Genomic DNA, 21718 nt, shown 5'->3' with positions numbered 1-21718 from the left:
GGCCTACCATCAAAAAGATTTGGCGGTTAAGGATCGGGCCCGCAAGGACCCCACCACCCATCAGGCCCCGCGCAGGCAGGGCATTGTCACCATCTTCAAGCTCCGAGGAGGCTGGGGCTTTATCAAGGAACCGGGGCTGTATGCGGAGGTCTTTGTCAATCGCCGGGATGTGGAGTCGCACCTCAGAGAAGGTCACCCGGATCGGGACCTCTACCCGGGGGACAGCGTTACCTACACCCGGCACTTTGGAGAAAAGGGGTGGTTTGCTCTGAATGTGCACAAGCAGGAGAGGCCAGCCCCTGTAGCCAAGGTGTCACCGTGTGATCGATCTGAAGCCACTCCGGTCGCCTCCACCTGCCTGGCTGCGGAACCTGGAGCCCGCAGGTTGATCACCGCCACCACAGCAGTGGCCAAGGGAGTGCCTCTTCGGGTGGTTGAGACTCCTGAGGAGCCAGCGCAGAGAGCAGTGGGAACCCAGACCTTCATTGCTGCGCACGATCTGGTCATACAACAGACCCGAACACATGGGGTGTACCTGGCAGTAGGAGTGGACCTGAACCCTGAACAGCAGGGATCCGCCCGCCAGGTGGCGCCTCATGGAAACTTCTGAAAGAAGAGTAAGATTTCGCTTTGTGAAGATGTAAATAGTTTTCCTTTAACTGTTCCTGTTTGTTGTTAAAACCCGTCCAGGGTTAATGGATCCCTTTGTTGACCCGGGATCCCTGTGTTTGTTCTGAGTTTTCCTAAAATTTTGCACAAGTTTAAAGAACTGCAGAAATCATGGACTGTGCATGATTCGAACTTCCTTTGTAAATAGTTTGCACCTTCTTAAAGGTGCTTCCTACTGGTTTTAGCCAAAGACACTTTGCGAAGATATTTGCCCTATTGGTTTGAGCCAGAGACACTTTGTGAAGATACCTTTTCTACCGGTTCTAGTTAAAGACACTTTGCGAAGATACCATACTGGAACCTTTGCGTGGGCTGGTAGGCTGAGAGAACGAGCTATCTCAGAGAGACTTGGTCCCCTCTTAAAGGGGATGTGAAGAATTGAACTTGAGAGAGATACTGTTGCAGAACAGTAAAGCTATAATGATGCTAGAAAAGAATGTAACTGTTTTCCATGAAAAGTTAAATGTGTTCAATTTGTTTGAAATGTGAAACCTGAATAATGTTTTGAAAGGTGCAGAGAGCCCGTAGGGGTAGAAGTAGAGATCTGCATAGCTGAAAGTAAGAGAAGTAATAATGAGGGTGAGGATAGAAGGTAAACCCTGCGTCCCCATTGAAAAGTTACTTTGTTACTAAGGACAGAGAGTGAACCCGTAGGGGTTAGAGAGTGAGTCCTTAAAGGGGCCGAGTAGAGCTGGCTCAGAGTTCTTCAACCGAAAGGAATGTTATGTCTATACTGTGTATAGTAGCGAAAGGCAGTAGGCCCTGGCTGAACAGGGCGGTCCTGTAGAAGAAAGGAGAGGCAGTAGGTCTGGTGCCGTAGGGACAGGCGGTCCTGCAGGTTCACAAGAAGGAGAATGTAAAGTTGAAATGCCTTATAATGTGATTATAGGAAGGCCTTTGATAGACTAAGAGTGTGAGTTTCTTAAAGGCAATGTTAAGTTATTATTTCAAAAATTGCACTAAATAGAATACCCGGTTGGGTAACAGAAGTTATTTATACTCTGTAAATTATAAGGTTAATTATGTTTGTAACGTTACAAGTGTCCTCACCTCCCATAAAGGGAAGCCTACTTAAGTATACTTATTGTTATTTGCACTCAACAAAATTGTATGTCTTTTTGCTAACCTGTATTGTTGTTTTTCTTCCCAGTCCCGGAGTACTGTGTTTAACCAGGGGGGAGTGCAGCGCCCCAGAGTCCTGGTCGTTGCAGTAGCATGGTTCAGCCACTAAGGGGGGCCATGCTGCGTTCGATGGCACGGAAGGAGTTCTCTGAGCAGGTATCACAGTCACCAAGACATTTCACAGCTGGGCCTCCGGGGGGAGCTAAGGGTGCTATTCATTAGGCCACTCCCCACCATAGTGGGTAAACTGGGGGTCAGGCAGGAAGTTAGAGAGAATGCTGACGGGATTGAACGGAGCAACACCTGGTGGCAGAGGGTGTTGTGAAGGGAGAGACTGTAGGGTCTCTGCCAGGGGTGGGATCCTGGCAGAGGCTTGGCATGGAAAGAATGTAAAGGGACCGTGCCTGCTCAGCAGCGGTGCCCAAGGAAAGACTAAGAAGCGAGATAGATTGTGCTGAGTGAGAAACGAAATCAAGCGAAAGGAGATACCAGTGAGGGTTGTGCTGAAAGAGGCAGCACCTTACTGAGGCGCACTACCGGTGGCCGGAACGCCGAGGAGGTAAAGAGTTTCAAGCCATACCTCAGACCTACGGCAGGGCAGTTAGCTTGAGGCGGACTGTCTCACGCATCACCCAGGAAGGCAAAGGGGGGTACCAACAGGAGAGGGGCGCAGATAGAGTCCCGGAAGATCTCCGAGCCTCCCCGTCATACGGGTGCGTTCCTACCATAGTATCTGGAGGGACGAGAAAGATCATTGCGAATTAAGTTGTTGTGAGGGAACACGAGAAACAGACACAACAGTTGTGGGGTACTTTCCGTAAGCACAGCAGGGAAGGACTGCAACACATAGCGCTAGAAGGAAGGCACCGATTTCCACCTGCAAGGAGAGCTCTGGAAGTGCCATTGGACCGGCCGGACTTGCGCAGCCTGGTGAGCCGTATTCCGGACTGAGGACCCAGAGAGCTTCAGTAAAGAGGTAAAGAGACTGCAACCTGGTGTCCTCGTTATTTACCGCGACCTGCACCCCACAACTGCACCGCTACAACATCACTTATTGCACCGGACGTCCCCCACTGACAGACAGGGCCACGGACCGGGTCTAGCCACCGTGACAACCCCAGGACTGAGACCTAGAGGCCCGGCTCCGGGTACCCCTCGGCCCTGCGGCGGTGTGGGGGCGCTCCACATACATTACTGCTGTTGCTGCTAAAGTGACATAAGCAATTTATGTGAGTCATTTCACACATTTTTTTGACCAGTCCGTGCCCCAGCAGAACAGAGCACAAGTCAGACATGTTGTGAACGACTGGATAGGATGGTGCAGGAGTATCTAGAGCTCAATATCAATGTCATCAGGGGGAATCTGGACCCTTTTGCATTTTGATCTTCAAAAATGTAAACATGGCCTGAGCTCGCCTGTCATGACTTAGAGATTTTGTCATGCCCGGCAGCCAGCGTTCTGTCAGAATGTGTCTTCAGCACTGTTGGTGACAGCACTGATCCAGCTATCCCCTGAAAGTGTAGACCGCCTAACTTTCAAGTTGAACAAAGTCATGGATCTCCAATGACTTTTGCACCCCAGTCGCAGACTGGGCAGGCTAGGTGATAGTGTTGCTTTTAGTGTGATGCATTGATCTTGCGTTATTGCTGTCTGAGACACCTTTGTTGTGGCTTCTTTGCCTGCTGTTTCTACTGCTGATGATGATGCAAACAATTTTCTGAAATGTGGAAACTCAACGTTGGGTCTCCATCTGGTGGGTTGCCTGTAGTGGAAGGTCTTTCAGAGCACAATATTGCTATTTCTACTCGGGGGGAATTGATGCCAGTTTAGTGGTATGTGACAATAATTTTTGGAAAATGTTAAGACTCCAAGTTGGATCTCCATCTGGTGGGTTCCCTGTAGAGTAAGGGGTGTCAGAGGCCTATTATACTATTTGTACTCTAGAGAAATTGATACCACTTTAGTGGTGTGTGGCAATAATTTTTTGAACTTTTCACTCAAAGTTGCGTCTCCTTCATGTATGTTCCCTATAGCAGTAGGGCTCCCAGATTGGCAGGCCTACACTTACTTTCAGTCAACTACATGTGTTAGTGTTACTATCCTTAGAAAAATGTAACATTAATGGTCTTCGAAACTGATATTTGTGCCACCTGAGTGGCGCTGAGCAAAAAATCAATTAGAGATGTTGCATGAGTATAAGGGCTCCCAGCAAAGCAGGCTAACACTGGTCCCTCACCCACCTTGTCTTAATTGAAACTTCAAATCAAAGCTCTAAATGCGGGCCCGGACCCTGATACCTCATGCAAGGCCCATGGCTGACAGCTGCTCTGCCATTATCAAATATCTACTATGGGTCAATTTATGCAACTTTTCCTGGTGTCTGCCCTTAATTGTTGGAAATGTTTGGACTCCTAGTTGGGTCTCCTTCATGTGTGTTGCCTGAATTTGGCAGGGCTCTCAGAGCACCAGGCTTACACCTGTCACTCATCCACCTGTTCCTGATCTGAAACTGATGCTTCAGCTAAAAATACTGGTCTAAACCTTGAGCCATGCATCCATGCGGCACAATTATACTATTTGTACTCTAGATCAATTGATGCCACTTTTCCTCGTGTCTGCTCCTAATTTGAGCTGTTTGGGAAGCTTTTGGGCCCCCTTAAAGGTGTTGTCTAAGCATATGGTTTTGCCTCCCATGGTATAGAAAACCGAATATAAAATGAATTTTACATGAAAAAATGTTTGGAAACATTCTTTTCTGTATAATGAATTGTTTATAAGGCAAAATTAAAAAGCGGGAAAAACATCTTTCACCCCCTTTGGCTATTATAATAATAATAATAATTTTTATAGCGCCAACATATTCCTCAGTACTTTACAATTTTAGTGGGGAATTGTACAGACAATAAAGACATTACAGAATAAAGATATCTCATATATCAAAATGAGTGAAGGCCCTGATCACAAGCTACAATCTATGAGACACAAAAGGTAAATGGTAAGAAGTCCTTGTATTGTATGGTTCAGCCATTAATATAATAAATAGGCTAAGTAATCACATAAAGCTGCATGAACAGGTCACCAGCCAGTATATGTACAGTACAGACACAGAGGGCTAGCTATTAAGTGCATGGAGGGGGTGTGAACAGATGACACGAGGGTCCTGATTTTGAAGAAAATTTGGTGTAGGCAAAACTGGGATAGTTACCTAAATGTGGTGGGGTGACAGGCCAATCTAAAGAAATTTTTTTAGGCCATGCTTAAAAGTGTAGGTATTGGGAATTAGTAGAATTTTCCCAGGTAGTGCATTCCAAAGAATTGGTGCAGCACGTGAGAAGTCTTGGAGACGGGAATGGAATGCTCGGATTATTGAGGATTTTAGTTTTAAGTCATTATCAAAGCGGAGGGAATGGGTAGGATACGGCGGTAGACTGAGCTGAGGGAGGAGATGTAGGGTGGTGCTGAACCAAGGAACGCTTTATTGGTGTTCACACATAGCGTTTTTGCACTTTCTGATGCTCTCAATAGTGAAAAAATGTAGAAAGAGTTGACGTGCAGCTTCTTTAACCCCTTCACCCCTGAGCCTGTTTTCACCTTCATGACCAGTGCATGTCACAAAACTAGAGGAGCACGAGAGAAGTCTTTGAGGCAGAAGTTGGAGGTTCAGACTATTGAGGCTGTTAGTCTTAGATCAGCTGCAAAACATAGAGCACGGAATCGCACTTGCAGTTTTTGTGACGGTTTTTAATTTTTTTAGCAAATCAAAGGTGTACCATGCTGTGCTAAGTTTGAAAAACTGTGTCATAAACTCCCACAAAAACTGCATGTGTGATTCCATCTTCTTAGGTGTTTTGCCGCCTGCAGCTGTTCTTCTTCCATATATGCGATGTGTTAAAAGTAAATGCTTGTCAAAGTTGACAAAGCATTCGACAGCTTTATGTGAATAGGATTTATTAATCAGAAGTCAGATGTGTGAATTTACCTTTTTAGTTTCTTCATTAATAGCTTGGAACGTTGATCACTTTAGGAATGGTGAAGTGATTGCCAATCGTAACCTAAATTATTGATTTTATACCATAAAGCAGCAATTTTTTTACAGTCAATGTTCCAACCACCTGGTGAATTGACTATTTAAAAAAAAAAATTCTCATGGCTGTTGCTCCTGATTTCTTGTAGAATAACGTCTCCGATATGTTTTTTTTTATTCCGCATTTTACATTGCTGCTTTAGATGAGACATTATCACCAGCACAGCAGGTAAGGGGGCTGGATACTCTATAGCTGTACAGTTCTTATGGCTGCTAGCAAATCTGAGACATGATACCTGCTCTGCTCAAGCATCTCTACGAGGAGGGGAGTGTGGGGTGGGGGGGTCATGTATCAAATGCACAGAAAAATGCTGATTTTGTATTCCTTTACGGAACACCCTACACACACTTCTGCTGTGTGACCTCGGGTCACAAGTAATGCCTGCAAGCTAATTGATTAAGAAAGGCTTGTCTAGCTGGGGCCTCTCTGAGAGTCCTCCCTTTACATTCCAAAGTTTTGTGAAGGAGGTTAGCCTTGCCTAGCAAGAAGGAGGAAGTTTTCAAGGAGTCTGCACGGCTTTTCCAGTTCTCTTCCTTTCCACTTTCTGCAAACTTCCTAACCCATAGACGTAGCAGCATCTGCTTTCTCATTCGTCCATGGGGGGGGGGAGTAAAAAAAAAATGGAATTCGGGCCATCCTTTAATTTTTTTTTTTTGGTCTGCTTTGAAAAATGATCACGTTATACAGAGCGGAGCTCCAGGAAACGTGCACATCTGCCTAATTTTGATAGTGGGACTGAGATTGAGTGACAGGAAAATTAGCCGGCACTGAGAGAGCGAGAGAGCAAGGGAGCGAGGCCTATGTGGAGTCAGCAAGCTGCACAATGCAAGACGACTGCAGACAAAACGTGAAATGGACCAGGGAGCAGAAATGCATCCAGGAGACCTCTGCTATCACATGGTGAGTGCAGCCTTTCTGCCAGAGCTTGTGGTATTGCTGCGGAAGTAGACGTTTAGGCTACATTCCCACGATGAGCTTTTGATGTTGACGATTTTCTGCAAATTAGGTTACTTGCATTTTTAAAAAAAACGTAGCGTGAAAAACTCATAGTGGGACGTAGCCTCACAAAAAAATGTGCATGCAAACGTAGAAGAGATGACTTTCTTTTTTTAACTCTTTGGGGCTGCAAGAAATGTGCGATGGAAATTCACAATGACATTGACAACACAGGGCTACGCGACATCTGAAATATTTTTCGGTCTCGATTTGCAAAAAAAAAAAATAGTGATGGAGTTTTCAAATTCTATGCTCAGTACAAGTCATCCCTGGGAAAAAAAAAAGAAATCCAAGTTTAATGAAATCTGATGTTGCAGACACTTTATCACTGCCTTCTCTGCTGCCTTATCTAAGAAATTTAGGCTGCGGTCAATATGAAAAGGGCTTTGTGTGAGAATTCTTGGCAGTGTGAGAGGTCAGGGCCTGTGTGATCCATCTGCTTGCCAGAAAGATCCCCGAAGCAGCATTTTTTTTTTTTAATAGAAACTGAAATCACCTTATAAAACGAGTTTGCAGCTTTCGAATGTGCGCTCTGTGGAAAGAGTAAAAACTCAATTTACTGCTAAACTGCTTCTTTTAACCCTGGAGTTTTCCTCCTGCCACTTATAGTTTTCTTTGTTCTAACTTGTGATCAAATACATATTTAATGGCCGCTTTGTGGCTTTCTTTACTTTGACCCGGTAGACGTTATCAATAGGAAGCATATTGCTCATGTTTGCTGTCGCAGAAGCGGAAATACAATCTGTATCCTGACAAATCTGGGGGAACTGGAGCGGTTTGCGTCCAGAAATGACAAATATTTGCATTGATAAAAAAAATGTTTTACAAAATTAATTAGTAATATGACATTCAAATTAATATTACACATGTCAGTGTGGAGGGAATGTTTTCAGGCAGGTGGAAATTGGCATCAATTTTAGGAAAATCTCTTAACTTTTGACAAAAATAATAATTAATGGTATACGCCTTATTATAACATTTTATCTTTTAGGACGATATCATTTATGTAAATATTTTTTTACACACCGTGTCTTCTTGTAATAAAAATTAGAATTAAAAAAAAATCATAGAATTAAAATGCTGATTTATAGTTCGCAGCGAAGGTCAAGATAAATTGATTGTTTTAACCTAAGGGGTGTTATTATAATTAAAAAAAAAATTCTTTACAAAAGCTTAAAGAATAAAAATGGAACCATGACGTACGGAACTTCTTTGCCATTTTTTACCGGTTTTGACACACTTAATTTTTCTTTTGTACGTTTATGGTGTAAGTGACTTTGCCAGGAATGTTTTTTTTCTTTTCTTTATCTATATTTTTAATTAGGCTTTTTTTCTCAATTATTTTCAAAAACCACAGAAACTTTTGACACAATTTGATTCTTCGAAATTACAGAAGAAAAAGTTATTTTGTGAAAATGACTTGTATGCGTCTGACATTGCTGTAGGGACAGAACAAGCGTTTCTAAATTGAAAGGTAGTTTTTTTCAATCTTTTTCATTTTTTTGGGGGGAAGAGATTGCACTGGCTGAAGCCGGTTATTGTTAGATGTTGTAGAGCATTATGCTGGTTTAAATGAATGCAGACCAGAGGCCCAAGGAAAATCTTTGCTAGCTCCTTTTTTATTGTGCAAGTAAAGCTCGCCTTAGTGTGACATAAGAGGCTTTACAGATGATTAAAGCAGGCTTGTGGTTAGCTCAACAGTTTCACTTTCGGCAAGGTACTTTACTAACTAAGGCTCTAACAGCCAGATCTCTAGGCACATTCATTAACAACCTTACTCTTTTTTTGGAAGCGGGATTCATTATTCGAATTTTTAAAGTATTAATTTTAGTTTTTTTATCATCTATAGGTCAAGGTATCAAAAACTACGCTAACGTTTTTTCTAATAAACATCGACATATTTCTTTAAAAACTAAATTGGGGTATATTCAAATATGTCTATAAAAATAGTTGGCTTTTTTTTAAGGATGCTGCAGGGCAATTTAAATCTTTTTCTTAAACAGACTTAAGAGTTTATAAGTCTGGGTTTTTTATTAATTATTTGGTTTAGTCTGTTTTCTTAGCCTTTTTTTAGATTGTGGAATAGCAAAAAAGTGCCTAAGGGCATTTTACAAATAAAAAAGTAATATAAAGATAGCAAATAATAATCAGTAAGAACTTTCCTTAAAATTGCTACTAATATCATGTCTGTGTACAGTATGAAGGTAGATCTTCCAAAATGTCCTCCAGAACTAGGTAGACTGATGCTTCTCTAGGCAGAAATTGCTCTATTCTAGGAACAATAAATTGAAAAAGCAATTGAATATTAGGTTTGATGTCAAATTTTCTGCCATAACCCACAGCAATCGGCAGTATTTCCATCTTACAGCCATATCCTTACGGGGAGAAGTTAGCGACTATTGGTTGCAACGTAGTAAAACCCCAAACTACCCAATACACTATTAAATAATCCACTATGTTCAATGGCTGACATCATACTTTGGTTTGCAGCGCTGATTTATATTTACAAAGTGGTAAAATTTGTTGCAAAAATAAAATAAATGATGGTGCCATGCTATTCTTCCCCTTGATCTTGCATTCGGTATAGATGACTTGACTGCAGATGTTCTAGGCTTCCTCTACATACCTCGGTGCTTTCTAGGAAACCAGAAATGTCTGTGATACAGGCTGACTCATTCCAGCAGTTTGTCAAGCTGTCAGGCGAGCACGGTATGGGTTTTCTTATTAAATGATACAATGCGCATACCTCTAAGAGTATAGCGATTTGGTTAAACTGTATGTCAGGAGCTGGGGGATGGGTTGGTTTTTTTCGTTCTGGCTTGGTTACTCATGAAGAAGCATCTTATTTGGTTTAATATGTTGCAAATAACATAAAATTACTGTGTACGAGTAGATATCAAAATGGCCGCTTTTTTAAAAAAAAAAAAGACTTGCAAGGGAATTAGCATGGTAAATTGTGTGCTCCCCAGCCCCACTATTCCTATGGGAGGATCCACAGTCTAAGTCCTCATTCACATATCCATTTTTTGGGGGGAAGGTTTATGGCATACATTTTTCACCGGTGTTTTGAAGCCAGATTTTAACCATTTTTGGTCCGTGTTTCTATTTTTTGCCATGATAGTGGCATTTAGTTTTCTTGAATGCAAAAAAGTAAATAAATTCCTTCCCACTGAACATTAAACTTTGGTGGCATCCATTTGTTGTCCATTTTTTTTTCACAAACCCATTGATTTGGAAGAAATGTGTTACATGACTTGAATAAAAAGTGGCCGTGTTTTTGACACTCCATCTACAAAAACGTACTAATATGTGAAAAGCCCCATAGACTACAATGGGCGCAAGTTCTAACCGTGGAAAACAGAGATAGAACAAATATGTGAAAAACAGAGTTTTTGGAGCATTACAGAGAAAATCAGATTTTGTGTTCAAAAATTGATAAAAACATGGCTGCTTTTTACCATAAACAGCGATCTTCAGATCTAGGAATTCTATTTGGTTTTACCATTCAAGTGATGACTAAAATACCATACTGTATGCAGCCTTAATCATATCATAGCCATGACTTTGGATTTTGACTATTGGTGTACATTTCCATCCTGCATATGCATTTCCAATTATTCAGCCCACTGTGTCATGACTTTAAAGGGATGAAAAACATCCATGAAGGGGGTAGTCAGCTGATCAGCCCCATCCCCACTCATAACAAATAGTTGATTCTGTTAGGAGAAACCACGGCCATCCGGGTATTCTCCAAGGCAGGGGAGGTGTAGTGGAGCAGCCATTCACATGCACTTTTGAAATACTTCAACACCTTCACTCCTCTCCAGAATGGCACTGCCAGGCACAGGGTGGAGGACCCAGTTCTATGTTGTTTACAGGACCAGACTGGCCATTGGCAATTCTGGCGGATGGCGTAGGGGCCGGTCCGACAGTGAGCTGCATTGACCCACAATACTTTCAACAGTCTAGGCATCCCATGATGTTGGACAAGATGGACGCACTCTCAATCTCCATTCTAGCCATTCCAGTTCACCCAAAAAGTGGTGGATAAAGTTGAGGTACAGGATCTCTGTGCGCAGTTGTCTTCTTCCACACCAAACTCGAACAAACATGCCTTTTTGGTCTTTTTTTGCTCACTGGAGCAGAAATAGTCCTTCCCCAAACCCCACTCTGTTTCCATGAAGTTGTGAGCTACAAATGTCTAAAATAATTGGTATGCTGAAGCATTAAGATTTTCCTTCACTGAAACTAAAGGGCCTAGGCGAATCTCTGAAAAACAACCCCATGGAATTATCCCTCCTGCATCAAACTTTACAGCAGGCACAATGTGGTCTGGCCGGTAACATTCTAGTGGCATTCACCGACCACAGACTCATTCATCCAGTGAGAGAAGTGCCATCCATCACTTCACAGAACATGTTTCCAATGCTCCAGAGTCCAGTAGTTGAGGCCTTATGCCACTCCATCAGACATTTGGCATTGTGCTTGGTAGTGTAAAACTTGCATGCAGCTGCTCAACCATGAAGTGCCTGATGCAATGCCAGGGGAGGTTTGGTCTCTGCAGTTATTGAGCCAACAGAGCTTTGGTGACTCTCCTCTCGCCTGTTCTTCCGCACTTGGTGATCCCTCTGTGTATCACGTTACGTGGTCTCCACTTTGTGAGTGAGTTGCTGTGGTTCCTTCCATATCTCAATAATATCACTCATAGGTGATGGTGGAATATGTTGGAGGAAAAAAATGTCATGAATGGACTTAGTGACTCATTATAGGACCATGCTGGTAACGGAGCTCGTTTACCAACAGACATTCTGACATGTTAGTAAAGGCAGATGGCATGGTGGGGGACATGACGTTATGCACTGGGGGCAATGGAACTGAAGGAAAAACCTGTTTTCAATGCTAAAATGGTGTGTCCCAATACTTTTCTCCATTTAGTCCATATACCATCAACATATTCTTCATATGTTGTTACACTATGGTCGTAGTTAAATGATTACAGGTCTTAGAAATCCTAAAAGTCTAAGAAGATACCATTACTGTGAATGACTGCTGATCATTTTAGTAGAAGATACTGTATGATAAGGAGCTTTATGCCATATAATCCCCACCAATCGTTATAATGATACAGCTGCGACCCTCCTATGAGCACCGTGCACCCTCATATTGTGACGTAGAGACCTTTCAATCTTAGAGTCTGTAGTCAGAAACCTCATGGTCGCTTTCTACTGACAATTGGTGATGTTACAGGGGACAGATGACATTTTCTAACATGTCTCGGTGCTTTAAGGTGATATATCTCTTTATGGAAACATAATGGCCAAACGTCTATATAACAAAAGGAATACATTTCGGGCTAGTGGTGATCCATGATTATACGAACACTTTGCTGGTGCATCACTATATTATGTTTTCCACACTGAATCCAACTGATACTATAACAACATATTTATTCAGCCTAATACTAAGATTATGTAATTCTGATCGCTCTTCTCAAATGTAAATGGCCCATGAGACCACAGAAATAATGTAGTTTATATAAGGACTGCACATCTGTAATCTCCAACCCAGCTACAATCAAGATCCTGTCTAAAATGTTTTCTTGTGTCACGTCCAATAGGCTAGTGCCTAAGCTTAAAGCCAACAAATGACATCATACCGGGGAAAAAGGAGGGTATCGTAGATAATGGCCAACATCTGCTTAACATCACATTTAATCCCAACTACATAAGACATAGTGTAAAATAAGAGAGAGCGAGCACACCGGTCACGATGGCCAAGAAAAACACTGCCTCCCAATGAACTTGGGTAGACGAAGCAAGAATACACAATTTGGATCAATTTAGTCCAGGTGATCATTTCTCTACATTTTCATCTCAAATTTAAATTGCTGTTTTTGTGTAAAAATATATCAATGGATATATCTTTTATTGAAGTGAAGCAGTGTCTCCGCCACAGGCATTAATGGCATGTACTTGGCCAGGGATGCCAGAAATTATAGGACAGTCTTTTTCCCCAGTCAGTAAAAATGTTCTAAGGAGTCTGTGACTTTTTTTAAGCTGAAGAAACTTATCCAGATTATTTTGACTGTAATTATCCTCTTTACAGCTTACACTGAATGCAGCTGATTTCTTAAGATCAGAATTATGGGCTGTAGGCATGGATTATTTATAATCATAATGACTTATCGCAGTTTTCCAATGAGTCCGTAAAAAATATTGCCTGTCAATTATTTTTTGATAGGATGTCCAGAAAAAATAAAAAGTCAAGTTGGCAACCCTGTCCATGGATCACCTCTCTCAACCTTGTCTTCCTATTCACTGGGGAAAATAAGTACGGTATTTGATACACTAGCGATTTTGCACGTTTTCCCATCTAGAAAGAATGGAGAGGTCTGTAATTTTTATCAAAGGTACACTTCAACTGTGAGAGACACAAGCTAAAAATAAAAACCAGAAAATCACATTGTATGATTTTTAAATAATTAAATTGCATTCTATTTTATTTATTTTTAAATAAGTATTTGATCACCTACCAACCAGCAAGAATTCTGGCTCTCACAGACCTGTTAGTTTTTGTCTTTAAGAAGCCCTCCTACTCTGCACTCATTACATGTATTAATTGCACCTGTTTGAACTCATTACCTGTATAGAAGACACCTGTCCACACACACAATCAATCACACGCCAACCTCTCCACCATGGCCAAGATGAAACAGCTGACTAAGGACATTTGGAGCAAAATTCTAGAACTGTAGAAACTGTAGAACTGACAAAAGGCAAGCATCTTGATGAGAAGGCAACAACTGTTGGTACAATTATAAGAAAATGGAAGGAATACAAGATGCTCGCCAATCGTCCTTGGTCTGGGGCTCCATGTATGATCTATCCATATGGGGTAAGGATGATTCTGAGAAAGGTCAGGAATCAGCCTAGAACTACATGGGTGGACCAGGTCAATGACCCGAAGAGAGCTGGGACCACAGTCTCATACATTACCACATTACCATTAGTAGCACACTATGCCATCATGGATTAAAATCCTGCAGGGCACACAAGGTCCCCCTGCTCATGCCAGCACATGTCCAGGTCCATTTGAAGTTTGCCAATGACCATCTGGATGATCCAGAGGAGGCATGGGAGAAGATCAGATGAGACTAAAATATATCTTTTGATATCAACTCCACTCGCCGTGTTTGGAAGAAGAAGGATGAGTACAACCCCAAGAACACTGTCCCAACTACGAAGCATGGCGGGGGAAACATCATACTTTGGGGGTATTTTTCTGAAAAGAGGACAGGACGATTTTACAGTATTGAAGGGAGGATGGTTGGGGTCATATATTGTGAGATTTTGGCCAACAATCTCCTTCCCTCAGTAAGAGCATTAAAGATTGGTCGTGGTTTGGTCTTCCAGCAATAACAATGACATGAAACACACAGCCAGGGCAAGAAAGCAGTGGCTCAGTAAGAAGAATTTCAAGGTCCCTGAGTGGCCTAGCCAGTCTCCAGACCTGAACCCAATAGAAAATCTTTGGAGGCAGCTGAAACTCAACCTGAAAAATCTGTAGAAGATCTCTATGGCGGAGTAGGCCAAAATCCCTTCTGCAGTGTGTGCAAACTTGGTCAAGAACTACTGGAAATGTTTGACCTCTGTAATTGCAAGCAAAGATTTCTATACCAAATATTAAGTTCTATTTTTCTATTGCATCAAATACTTATTTCATGCAATAAAATGCAAATTAATTATGTAAAAATCATAGAATGTGATTTTCAGTTTTTTTTTTTTTTTAAAGATTCTGTCTCTCACAGTTAGAAGTGTATGTGCGATAATAATTACAGACCTCTCCGTTCTTTGTAGATGGGAAACTTGCTAAATCGCCAGTGTATCAAATACTTATTTTCTCAACTGTATATACATGCACCAAATCATACACAATAATTAATTGGTTCATCAGAAAAGGGCACTTTTCACCCACTGCAAAATGGTCCAGTTCTGAAGGTCCTGTGTTCATCTGCATGGAGTTTATATGTTGCCCCTTTAGTTGCTTCTATTTCCTCCCAGTACTCTGATTTACACTTACACTTCAAAAATATACAGAAAGGTTGATTGTAGAGTTGAGCAAAAAGATTCAAGCTGCCGTGGTCCAGCATCCAATTTGGTTCTCTATGAAAGCCAAACCAGGGTAGACTTCACTTCTGCAGTCAGCTTTTTATGTCAATAGGCCTCTCGCAATATCATGAAGTCTCAGGGCCTTGTAAATGTTAGAGTTGCCCAGGATGCTGAGACTAGGATGCAGGCCTCAGAATTGAAGACTACCCTAGAGGAACAGACTCCATGCAGGGCCATGGCAGTGGGAAACTTTTTTTTATTATATCTAGTTGAATGGTTTCTAATGATATTAACCCTAATGGGTGTTGCAGGATGAGTGCTGAGATACCACTGCCTTACCACTGCCTTGACCTCTCCATCTCTACAACTCCACAACAATTTTTATATTATGCTTTTGAGCTCTTGTGTTTGTTCTTGTTTCTTGAACCTCTTTTGGTAGAGTTAAACCACTGCATACCTGGAACACTGCACAAGACCTGACATTTTGAAAATTCTCTGGCTTATCATCTAGCCATCACAAATTGACCCTAATCAAATTTGTTCAGATACCTAAGCTTGCACATTTTTTCTACTTCCAACACCAACCTCAAGAACTGACTGTTGACCTGCTGCTTACTACTGTATATGCCACTACTTGGCAGATGACACTATTTCGAGATAATCGGCATTCACTTCTACAGCTTGCTTGAAGATTCTCCAATTAGAAGAGCATGAAATGTCAACAAATTGTGACCTCCAGGAACTATGATTAGGGAATCCTTGTTTTCAGTGTTCAATTTCCCTGCATGATCACTATGAAGGAAATTAGACATTACATAGTGCCCCTCTCTATAAAAGAAGAATTCCTTAATATAAAATTAGGTTTTCCAATAAATAGTAGCATATTGTTAAATAATACAAATGCTTTTCAAGTTCAACCGTGGGATGGGAAAGGATATGCATAAAGGGGTGTGTGTAACATAGAGAACCACTAAAGTTAAAAGGACAAAATCTTATACTATTTAAAAAGAAAATCTTACAGGTGTCACATCACCCAAACCATGGGCTGCAAGAATCACAGTTTGGCTGTACAATTGCAGCCAGGTATATTGTTCTCCGAAGCGCCGGGCCATAGTCGGAGATCAAACCAGTCAAGTGCCCCCACCGGCTGGCTGCAGGTGACTGACAGTTCAGTCCCCATGTACACAAGATGGAGAAAGGGGTACATCATTTATTTTTTTATTTCAGGATCTGCTCCAGCTGCTTGTGGGTTATCACGTAAATCTCAAGTTGGACCACATCTTTCCCAACCCTAAGCTAGAACATATTTGCCATTGGTTTTTCAAACCCAATGAGTGATGGTATTTGCTTTTGAGATAATGGTGGTCCTGACCCCAGTTCAAAGTGATACAGCTACAGATGTTGACCCATAAATGTATTACTTATCTACAGGATAGATGACAAATGTCACTGGGGTTTAGATTGCTGAGTCCACTATCAATCCCAGAACAGAGGAGTCCAAAATAACTGCTCCATTCATGTAGGGGACTTTGGGCCCTTGTTCTCATGATCGGTCCCAGTAATCATACATTTATGGATGGTTGATAAATGTCATTTATGGTGCATCTCCTTGGATGTCAATGGACCAAACCTGGTTGTCTGGGTTACATATTCTTCTAAGCCGTTACTGTTCCTAACAATGTGTCTCCTACATGTTTATTTGATGCCTGTTAATAGTCTCCTGGAATTTTCATGCATTTTCTTAATCTGTGTGCTTATTATGTACACTCTATACATTACATTCTGTCTAAAAGACTTCTTTAGTAGTCTCTGACAGTGTAGACATTATTAGAAAGCATTTCCAGGAAGTGCAGAGAAATGCCAAGGCTTGTGTCTACCACATGTAATTATAGCAGTCCGCCCTCTCAGCTCATTTCTCAGAGTCTTTCCTTTGTTGCAGCACCTGTACAGATGTTAGAACCTGTCCCACAACATAGATCAGTAATATACTAAAATGGTTGACGTTTTATAGGATAGAAGGAGGTTTGAGAACAAAAGTATTATTTTTCTTAAGTTCTTTATTTGTGTATTTGCAAAAGGGAGATATAAGTTTTTATTTTTACAAACTTTTTTTCGTTACGTTTTACATACCCTAGGAAACTTGGTCTGCCATTATGTGATTTCTTTTGCTATATAGTATAAAGTGGCAGTGTCATCAACCTTTAGCAAGCCCCCAGCTACCATAGCAAACCATTGGCATCCCATGATTGTGTCATGAAGGGATCTATGAGCACCCAAATGGAGTCCTTACTGGGATCGCGCCAGTTAAGTGCTGATGTCAGGTATTGACAATGGTATTTGAGTGGTTAAGCTAAATCAATTGGAATAGCTCTGATTGCTCCTGTTAAAGGCAACTCACTGAAAAAGACATAAAATTAAAAAAAACACAGAAGAAAAGGCAGACGCATTTACCAACACGAGCTCACAATACTAATACACTGCAGGATGCAGCAGCCCCATAATAAAGGTGGAGGAAGCAGAGGTGCAAACTACTGATGAAACAGCCACTCACACACTGACCATTCATGGAGGGGTTGTTTACCAGGTATTATAAATGCACATGGATAAGGCTTGTATAGGGCGCCATTCACACAGATAAGTGTAGTGCATAAAATCTGGCTCCCTTTATAAGTGACGCCAGACAGGGGCGTAGCTAGAGCTTTTGCCGCCCGGGGCTGTTCCCGAGTTTGGCGCCCCCCCCCCCCCTAGAACGTATGCGATTTTCACACTTAGTCATGTACCGACGAGCTCCTCTCCCTTAAGCTCCCAATGTTCAGTGAAAAACTGAGAGAAGCAGAAGAGAAGCTCGTTGTTACAGGACCATGAGTATGAAAATCGCATATGAGTGACGTGTCCATGTGTCGACGACTGGAACCTGCAGAGGTGAATCCTGACATCGCAGCTTCTGAATTCTCACAACTAATGCATTGCACACTTTTAGGATTCTCCCTGGCCGGTGGACAGTCATGTCAGCACAAGCATGCGATTTGTATACTTCCGACCACATTCCGACTAGACGTGCCTGGCCTCGCTCAGTTCATTTTCATAGAGTGAGGCCACACATGTCTAGTCAGCACGTGACCGCATGTATGTAAATCGCCAGCACCAGAGAATCCTGACAGTGTGCAGGGTGCACTGTGAGAACTCAGAAGTCTGCAGTCACAAAGAATGACTGCAGACTCATTACAAACCTGGACATCCCCTTTAATGCTCCTAACATAAATAAAAACATGAGAGTTAGTCAGTATCACAAATAACATTTACATCCAGGTACCTTATAGATGACGTCGCCTCTGGAGCCGTTCTTCTTTTCTTCATCTTGTCCAGATCCCATGATGAGTTTTCTCATCCACAGCCGTCTCTGCAGACTTCCATCTTCTCCATTCTTTTGCAGAAAATCTCCACATGATGCCCTTAAAGATACAAGTGTCATTATAATGCTCCTGAATAAAAAATTTCCCCGCACTATATTGTCTGCATAAAATATGACCCCCACACTGTCTGTCTTATGGTACATGCTCTTCACACTGACCTCCCCTTTCTATACCGGACCCCTCTTCACACTGACCTCTCACACTGTGTCCCCCCTATAGGGCCCAGTATTTATACTGTACTCTCTCATCACACTCCCCCTCCTTTGTATCATATCCCCTCCTGGCTGTGCCCTTACACTGTCCTCCATGCTACGCATGCACACATCCCAACACCCTCACTCCCCGTACTCTGTCCACATACGTTTTTCACATCGCTACTCATACTGTGTCCGCATACATTCCCCTGTTTGACCCCAAGCTGTCTGCACCCATCCCCCATACTGTTTCCTCATATATGCCCCCCCATTTCCCCCTTTGCTCTTCATTTTGTGTCCTCAGATCTCCCCCACACATTAAATCCCCCCATCCCCATGACAAATCTCCCCCCACACACAATAAATACCCCATCTCCACTCACATTAAATCTCCCCCCACAATAAATCCCCCCATCTCCACTCATATTAAATATCCCCAATCCAATAATATATCCCACTATCCCCACTCACATGAAATCCCCCCCCCATCCCCACTCACAGTAAATCCCCCCCAGAATATATGCCCCCCATCCCCACTCACATTAAATCCCCCCCACAATATTTTCCCCCATGCCCACTCACAGTAAATCCCCCCCTGCACCTTCGGTGTCTTCAGCTCCACTCACAGTAAATCCCCCCCACAATAAATGCCCCCATCCCCACTCACAGTAAATCCCCCCCACAATAAATGCCCCCATCCCCACTCACAGTAATCCCCCCCACAATAAATGCCCCCATCCCCACTCACAGTAAATCCCCCCCACAATAAATGCCCCCATCCCCACTCACAGTAAATCCCCCCCACAATATATGCCCCCATCCCCACTCACAGTAAATCCCCCCCACAATATTTTCCCCATCCCCACTCACAGTAAATCCCCCCCTGCACCTTCGGTGTCTTCAGCTCCAGCCTCCACTCACAGTAAATCCCCCCCACAATATATGCCCCCCTTCCCCACACAGTAAATTCCCCCCCTGCACTTTCGGTGTCTTCAGCTCCATTGGAGCACTTACCACCGCTCTGCATCTCCTGCTCTGCCGCGCAGGTGAGTGACGTCAGCAGCGTGATCACATGACCTGATCACGCTGCTGGCATCGCTCTGACCCGGCAGTCAGAGCTTCAATTGTACTCGCATCACAGATACGAGTACAATTGAACACTGGGAGCCGGCACGCTGCAGCTTCTCTGTGCCGGCTGTCAGCTTGACAGTCGGCACAGAGAACAGCTGACTCCCAGCGCGGGGGGTGACAGAATGCAGCCGCCGGGGGAGACACTGCGGACCGCCGCTTTAGGCGGCCCGACTGCGCCCCCCTGCCGGCTGCTCCCCCCCTAGATACGCCACTGACTCACCCCCGCATTGTGCCGCCCCCCCGCATTGTGCCGCCCAGGGCGGCCCGCCCCCCCGCACCCCCCTTCCTACGCCACTGACGCCAGAACTATTAGCTCAGTTGGGCTGATCAGAACTATGTAAGTGCACCCCACAGGGACAAGCAGCCTAGGTTTCTCCAGACAACACTAAAGGGCCGGGCTGCATCCTGCAAATATGAAAAATTGTGCAACACAAAGGTGTCATGTCGGACGCTGTTCAGACCAGGTCGTTCGACAGACAGCGGTAATTCCGCTTTTGACCACTATGTGCTCATTGGCGTTGGCTAGATTTTATCTAGCTGTTCCGGGGTTAATTTACCTGATGCTCGGATTGGAAGCTGGGCCATGCCCATTGCCTTTAAATAGTTCTCCTGAACATTGGGCGTCGCCGATTATAGCTTCTGTCTTGTGCGTTGTTATCTCGGTCTGGAGTGGTGAGCTAGAAGTTGGAGTATCGTTGCTGGTGGTGTATTTCCCTTTGTCTTATTTACTCCTTCCTATATTTGTGTTTATTTTGCCCTGCGCATTTATAGTGTATTCCTGAGTGACTGCGGCGTGGTGTATATTTTCCGTTATCCTTGTCTGTTCTAACTGTGGGTATTGGTGTGTGATCTTTTCACTGGGTGGTGGGCCTAGGGTTGAAACAGGAGACAGGGTGAGGTTTGAGGCCTGGACATGCACACCATCAGTGTAAACTCTAGGTAGAGGGTCAGTCAAGATTTCCCTAGTCTGAGGGAAATTGCAGGGGCCCGGGTTATTAGCTCTTGCCCACCTAGTCTCCCCGTGACAAAAGGTGAACAAAAATGTAAAAACAAAAATGTATGAAGTATCGGTTGATGTTTTGGCCAAAATATGCAAGTTCATAACCCACATCAAGGGTCCTCATTGTTATCATGGCTCAGTTTGGGGATTCGATCCGCTGAACTGCTGCTGCATGGTCAAGTCCAATGTCTGCTGAGCTATTGCCATTTCTTCCCTGTCCCAAATGCTGATGGTTCCAAATGTCTTTGTTCCCCCTTCTTGGTGTGCTCCTCTCCAGGTGTTTTCCATTTTCCCATTTTGGTCTGCACTATCACATTCTGGGTTGGGTTTTATATTGTTCACCCTTCACTGCACTCCTTCCTGGCTTTTCTTCTAAGTAGACTTTGGTGCTAAAGGTTCACTTTGCATGGTAAATACCAGTTGAATTCCTGCAGTGAGTCTGTTTTCCTTCCCAGTTCATCTTTCTTTTACCTTTTTTTAGGTTTCTGGGAGGTTATACTTGTTCCGTTTACTTCTGGCTCAACTTTGCTTTCCCTTTCTGCCCCACATGAACATGTTTTAATTTTCTTACCCTGAGTTTTGTATCTTGCTGCACCTTTTTCTCTCCTCTTTTTGGCAATGTGTTACGGCCTTCCCTCTGGTTCCTCAGGAGGTACGATAAATCCCTCAATGGCCTTTTAGGGAGCCAGGTCAGAGTGGGGTTTTTGAGTCGAATGGCTAGGGTCTTTCTAGTTTGTACAGGGACCAGTTGTGAGGGTGCGGCATCTCCCTGTATTAGGAATTCCCTTTTTACGTTACCTGTAAGTGAGTGTGTTACGTTCATAACAATTGTCTTGTGACTCCCTACACTAAAATTCAAAGCAAATCATTAAAAAGGACAAAAAATGTTTTAAAGAATCAAGAAAAAAAGCAGCCTTATTTACCAATACCAGGTCACAAGACTAATGCACTGCAGGATGCAGCAGATTCCCTTGATGAAGTAAAAGGCGGCACTAGTGC

General features: G+C 43.0%; 1 long non-coding RNA gene across 4 annotated transcripts in view; it reads left to right on the top strand.

Annotated features, from left to right (window-relative positions):
* LOC143815131 (uncharacterized) overlaps positions 1-21718 on the top strand; it is a 610659-nt gene that overhangs the window by 104851 nt on the left and 484090 nt on the right. Inside the window, exon 1 of one of the 4 annotated variants that reach the window (XR_013223682.1) lies at positions 6154-6777. The exons of the other annotated variants lie outside the window; for them this stretch is intronic. This is a non-coding gene — a long non-coding RNA (uncharacterized LOC143815131). Of the gene's footprint in view, positions 1-6153; positions 6778-21718 lie in introns of those variants that run through there. 4 annotated transcript variants of the gene reach the window in all.

The sequence above is a fragment of the Ranitomeya variabilis genome, chromosome 3, assembly GCF_051348905.1.
Source record: "Ranitomeya variabilis isolate aRanVar5 chromosome 3, aRanVar5.hap1, whole genome shotgun sequence".
Taxonomy (NCBI): Eukaryota; Metazoa; Chordata; class Amphibia; order Anura; family Dendrobatidae; genus Ranitomeya; species Ranitomeya variabilis.
This window is presented reverse-complemented; position numbering and strand designations above follow the sequence as displayed.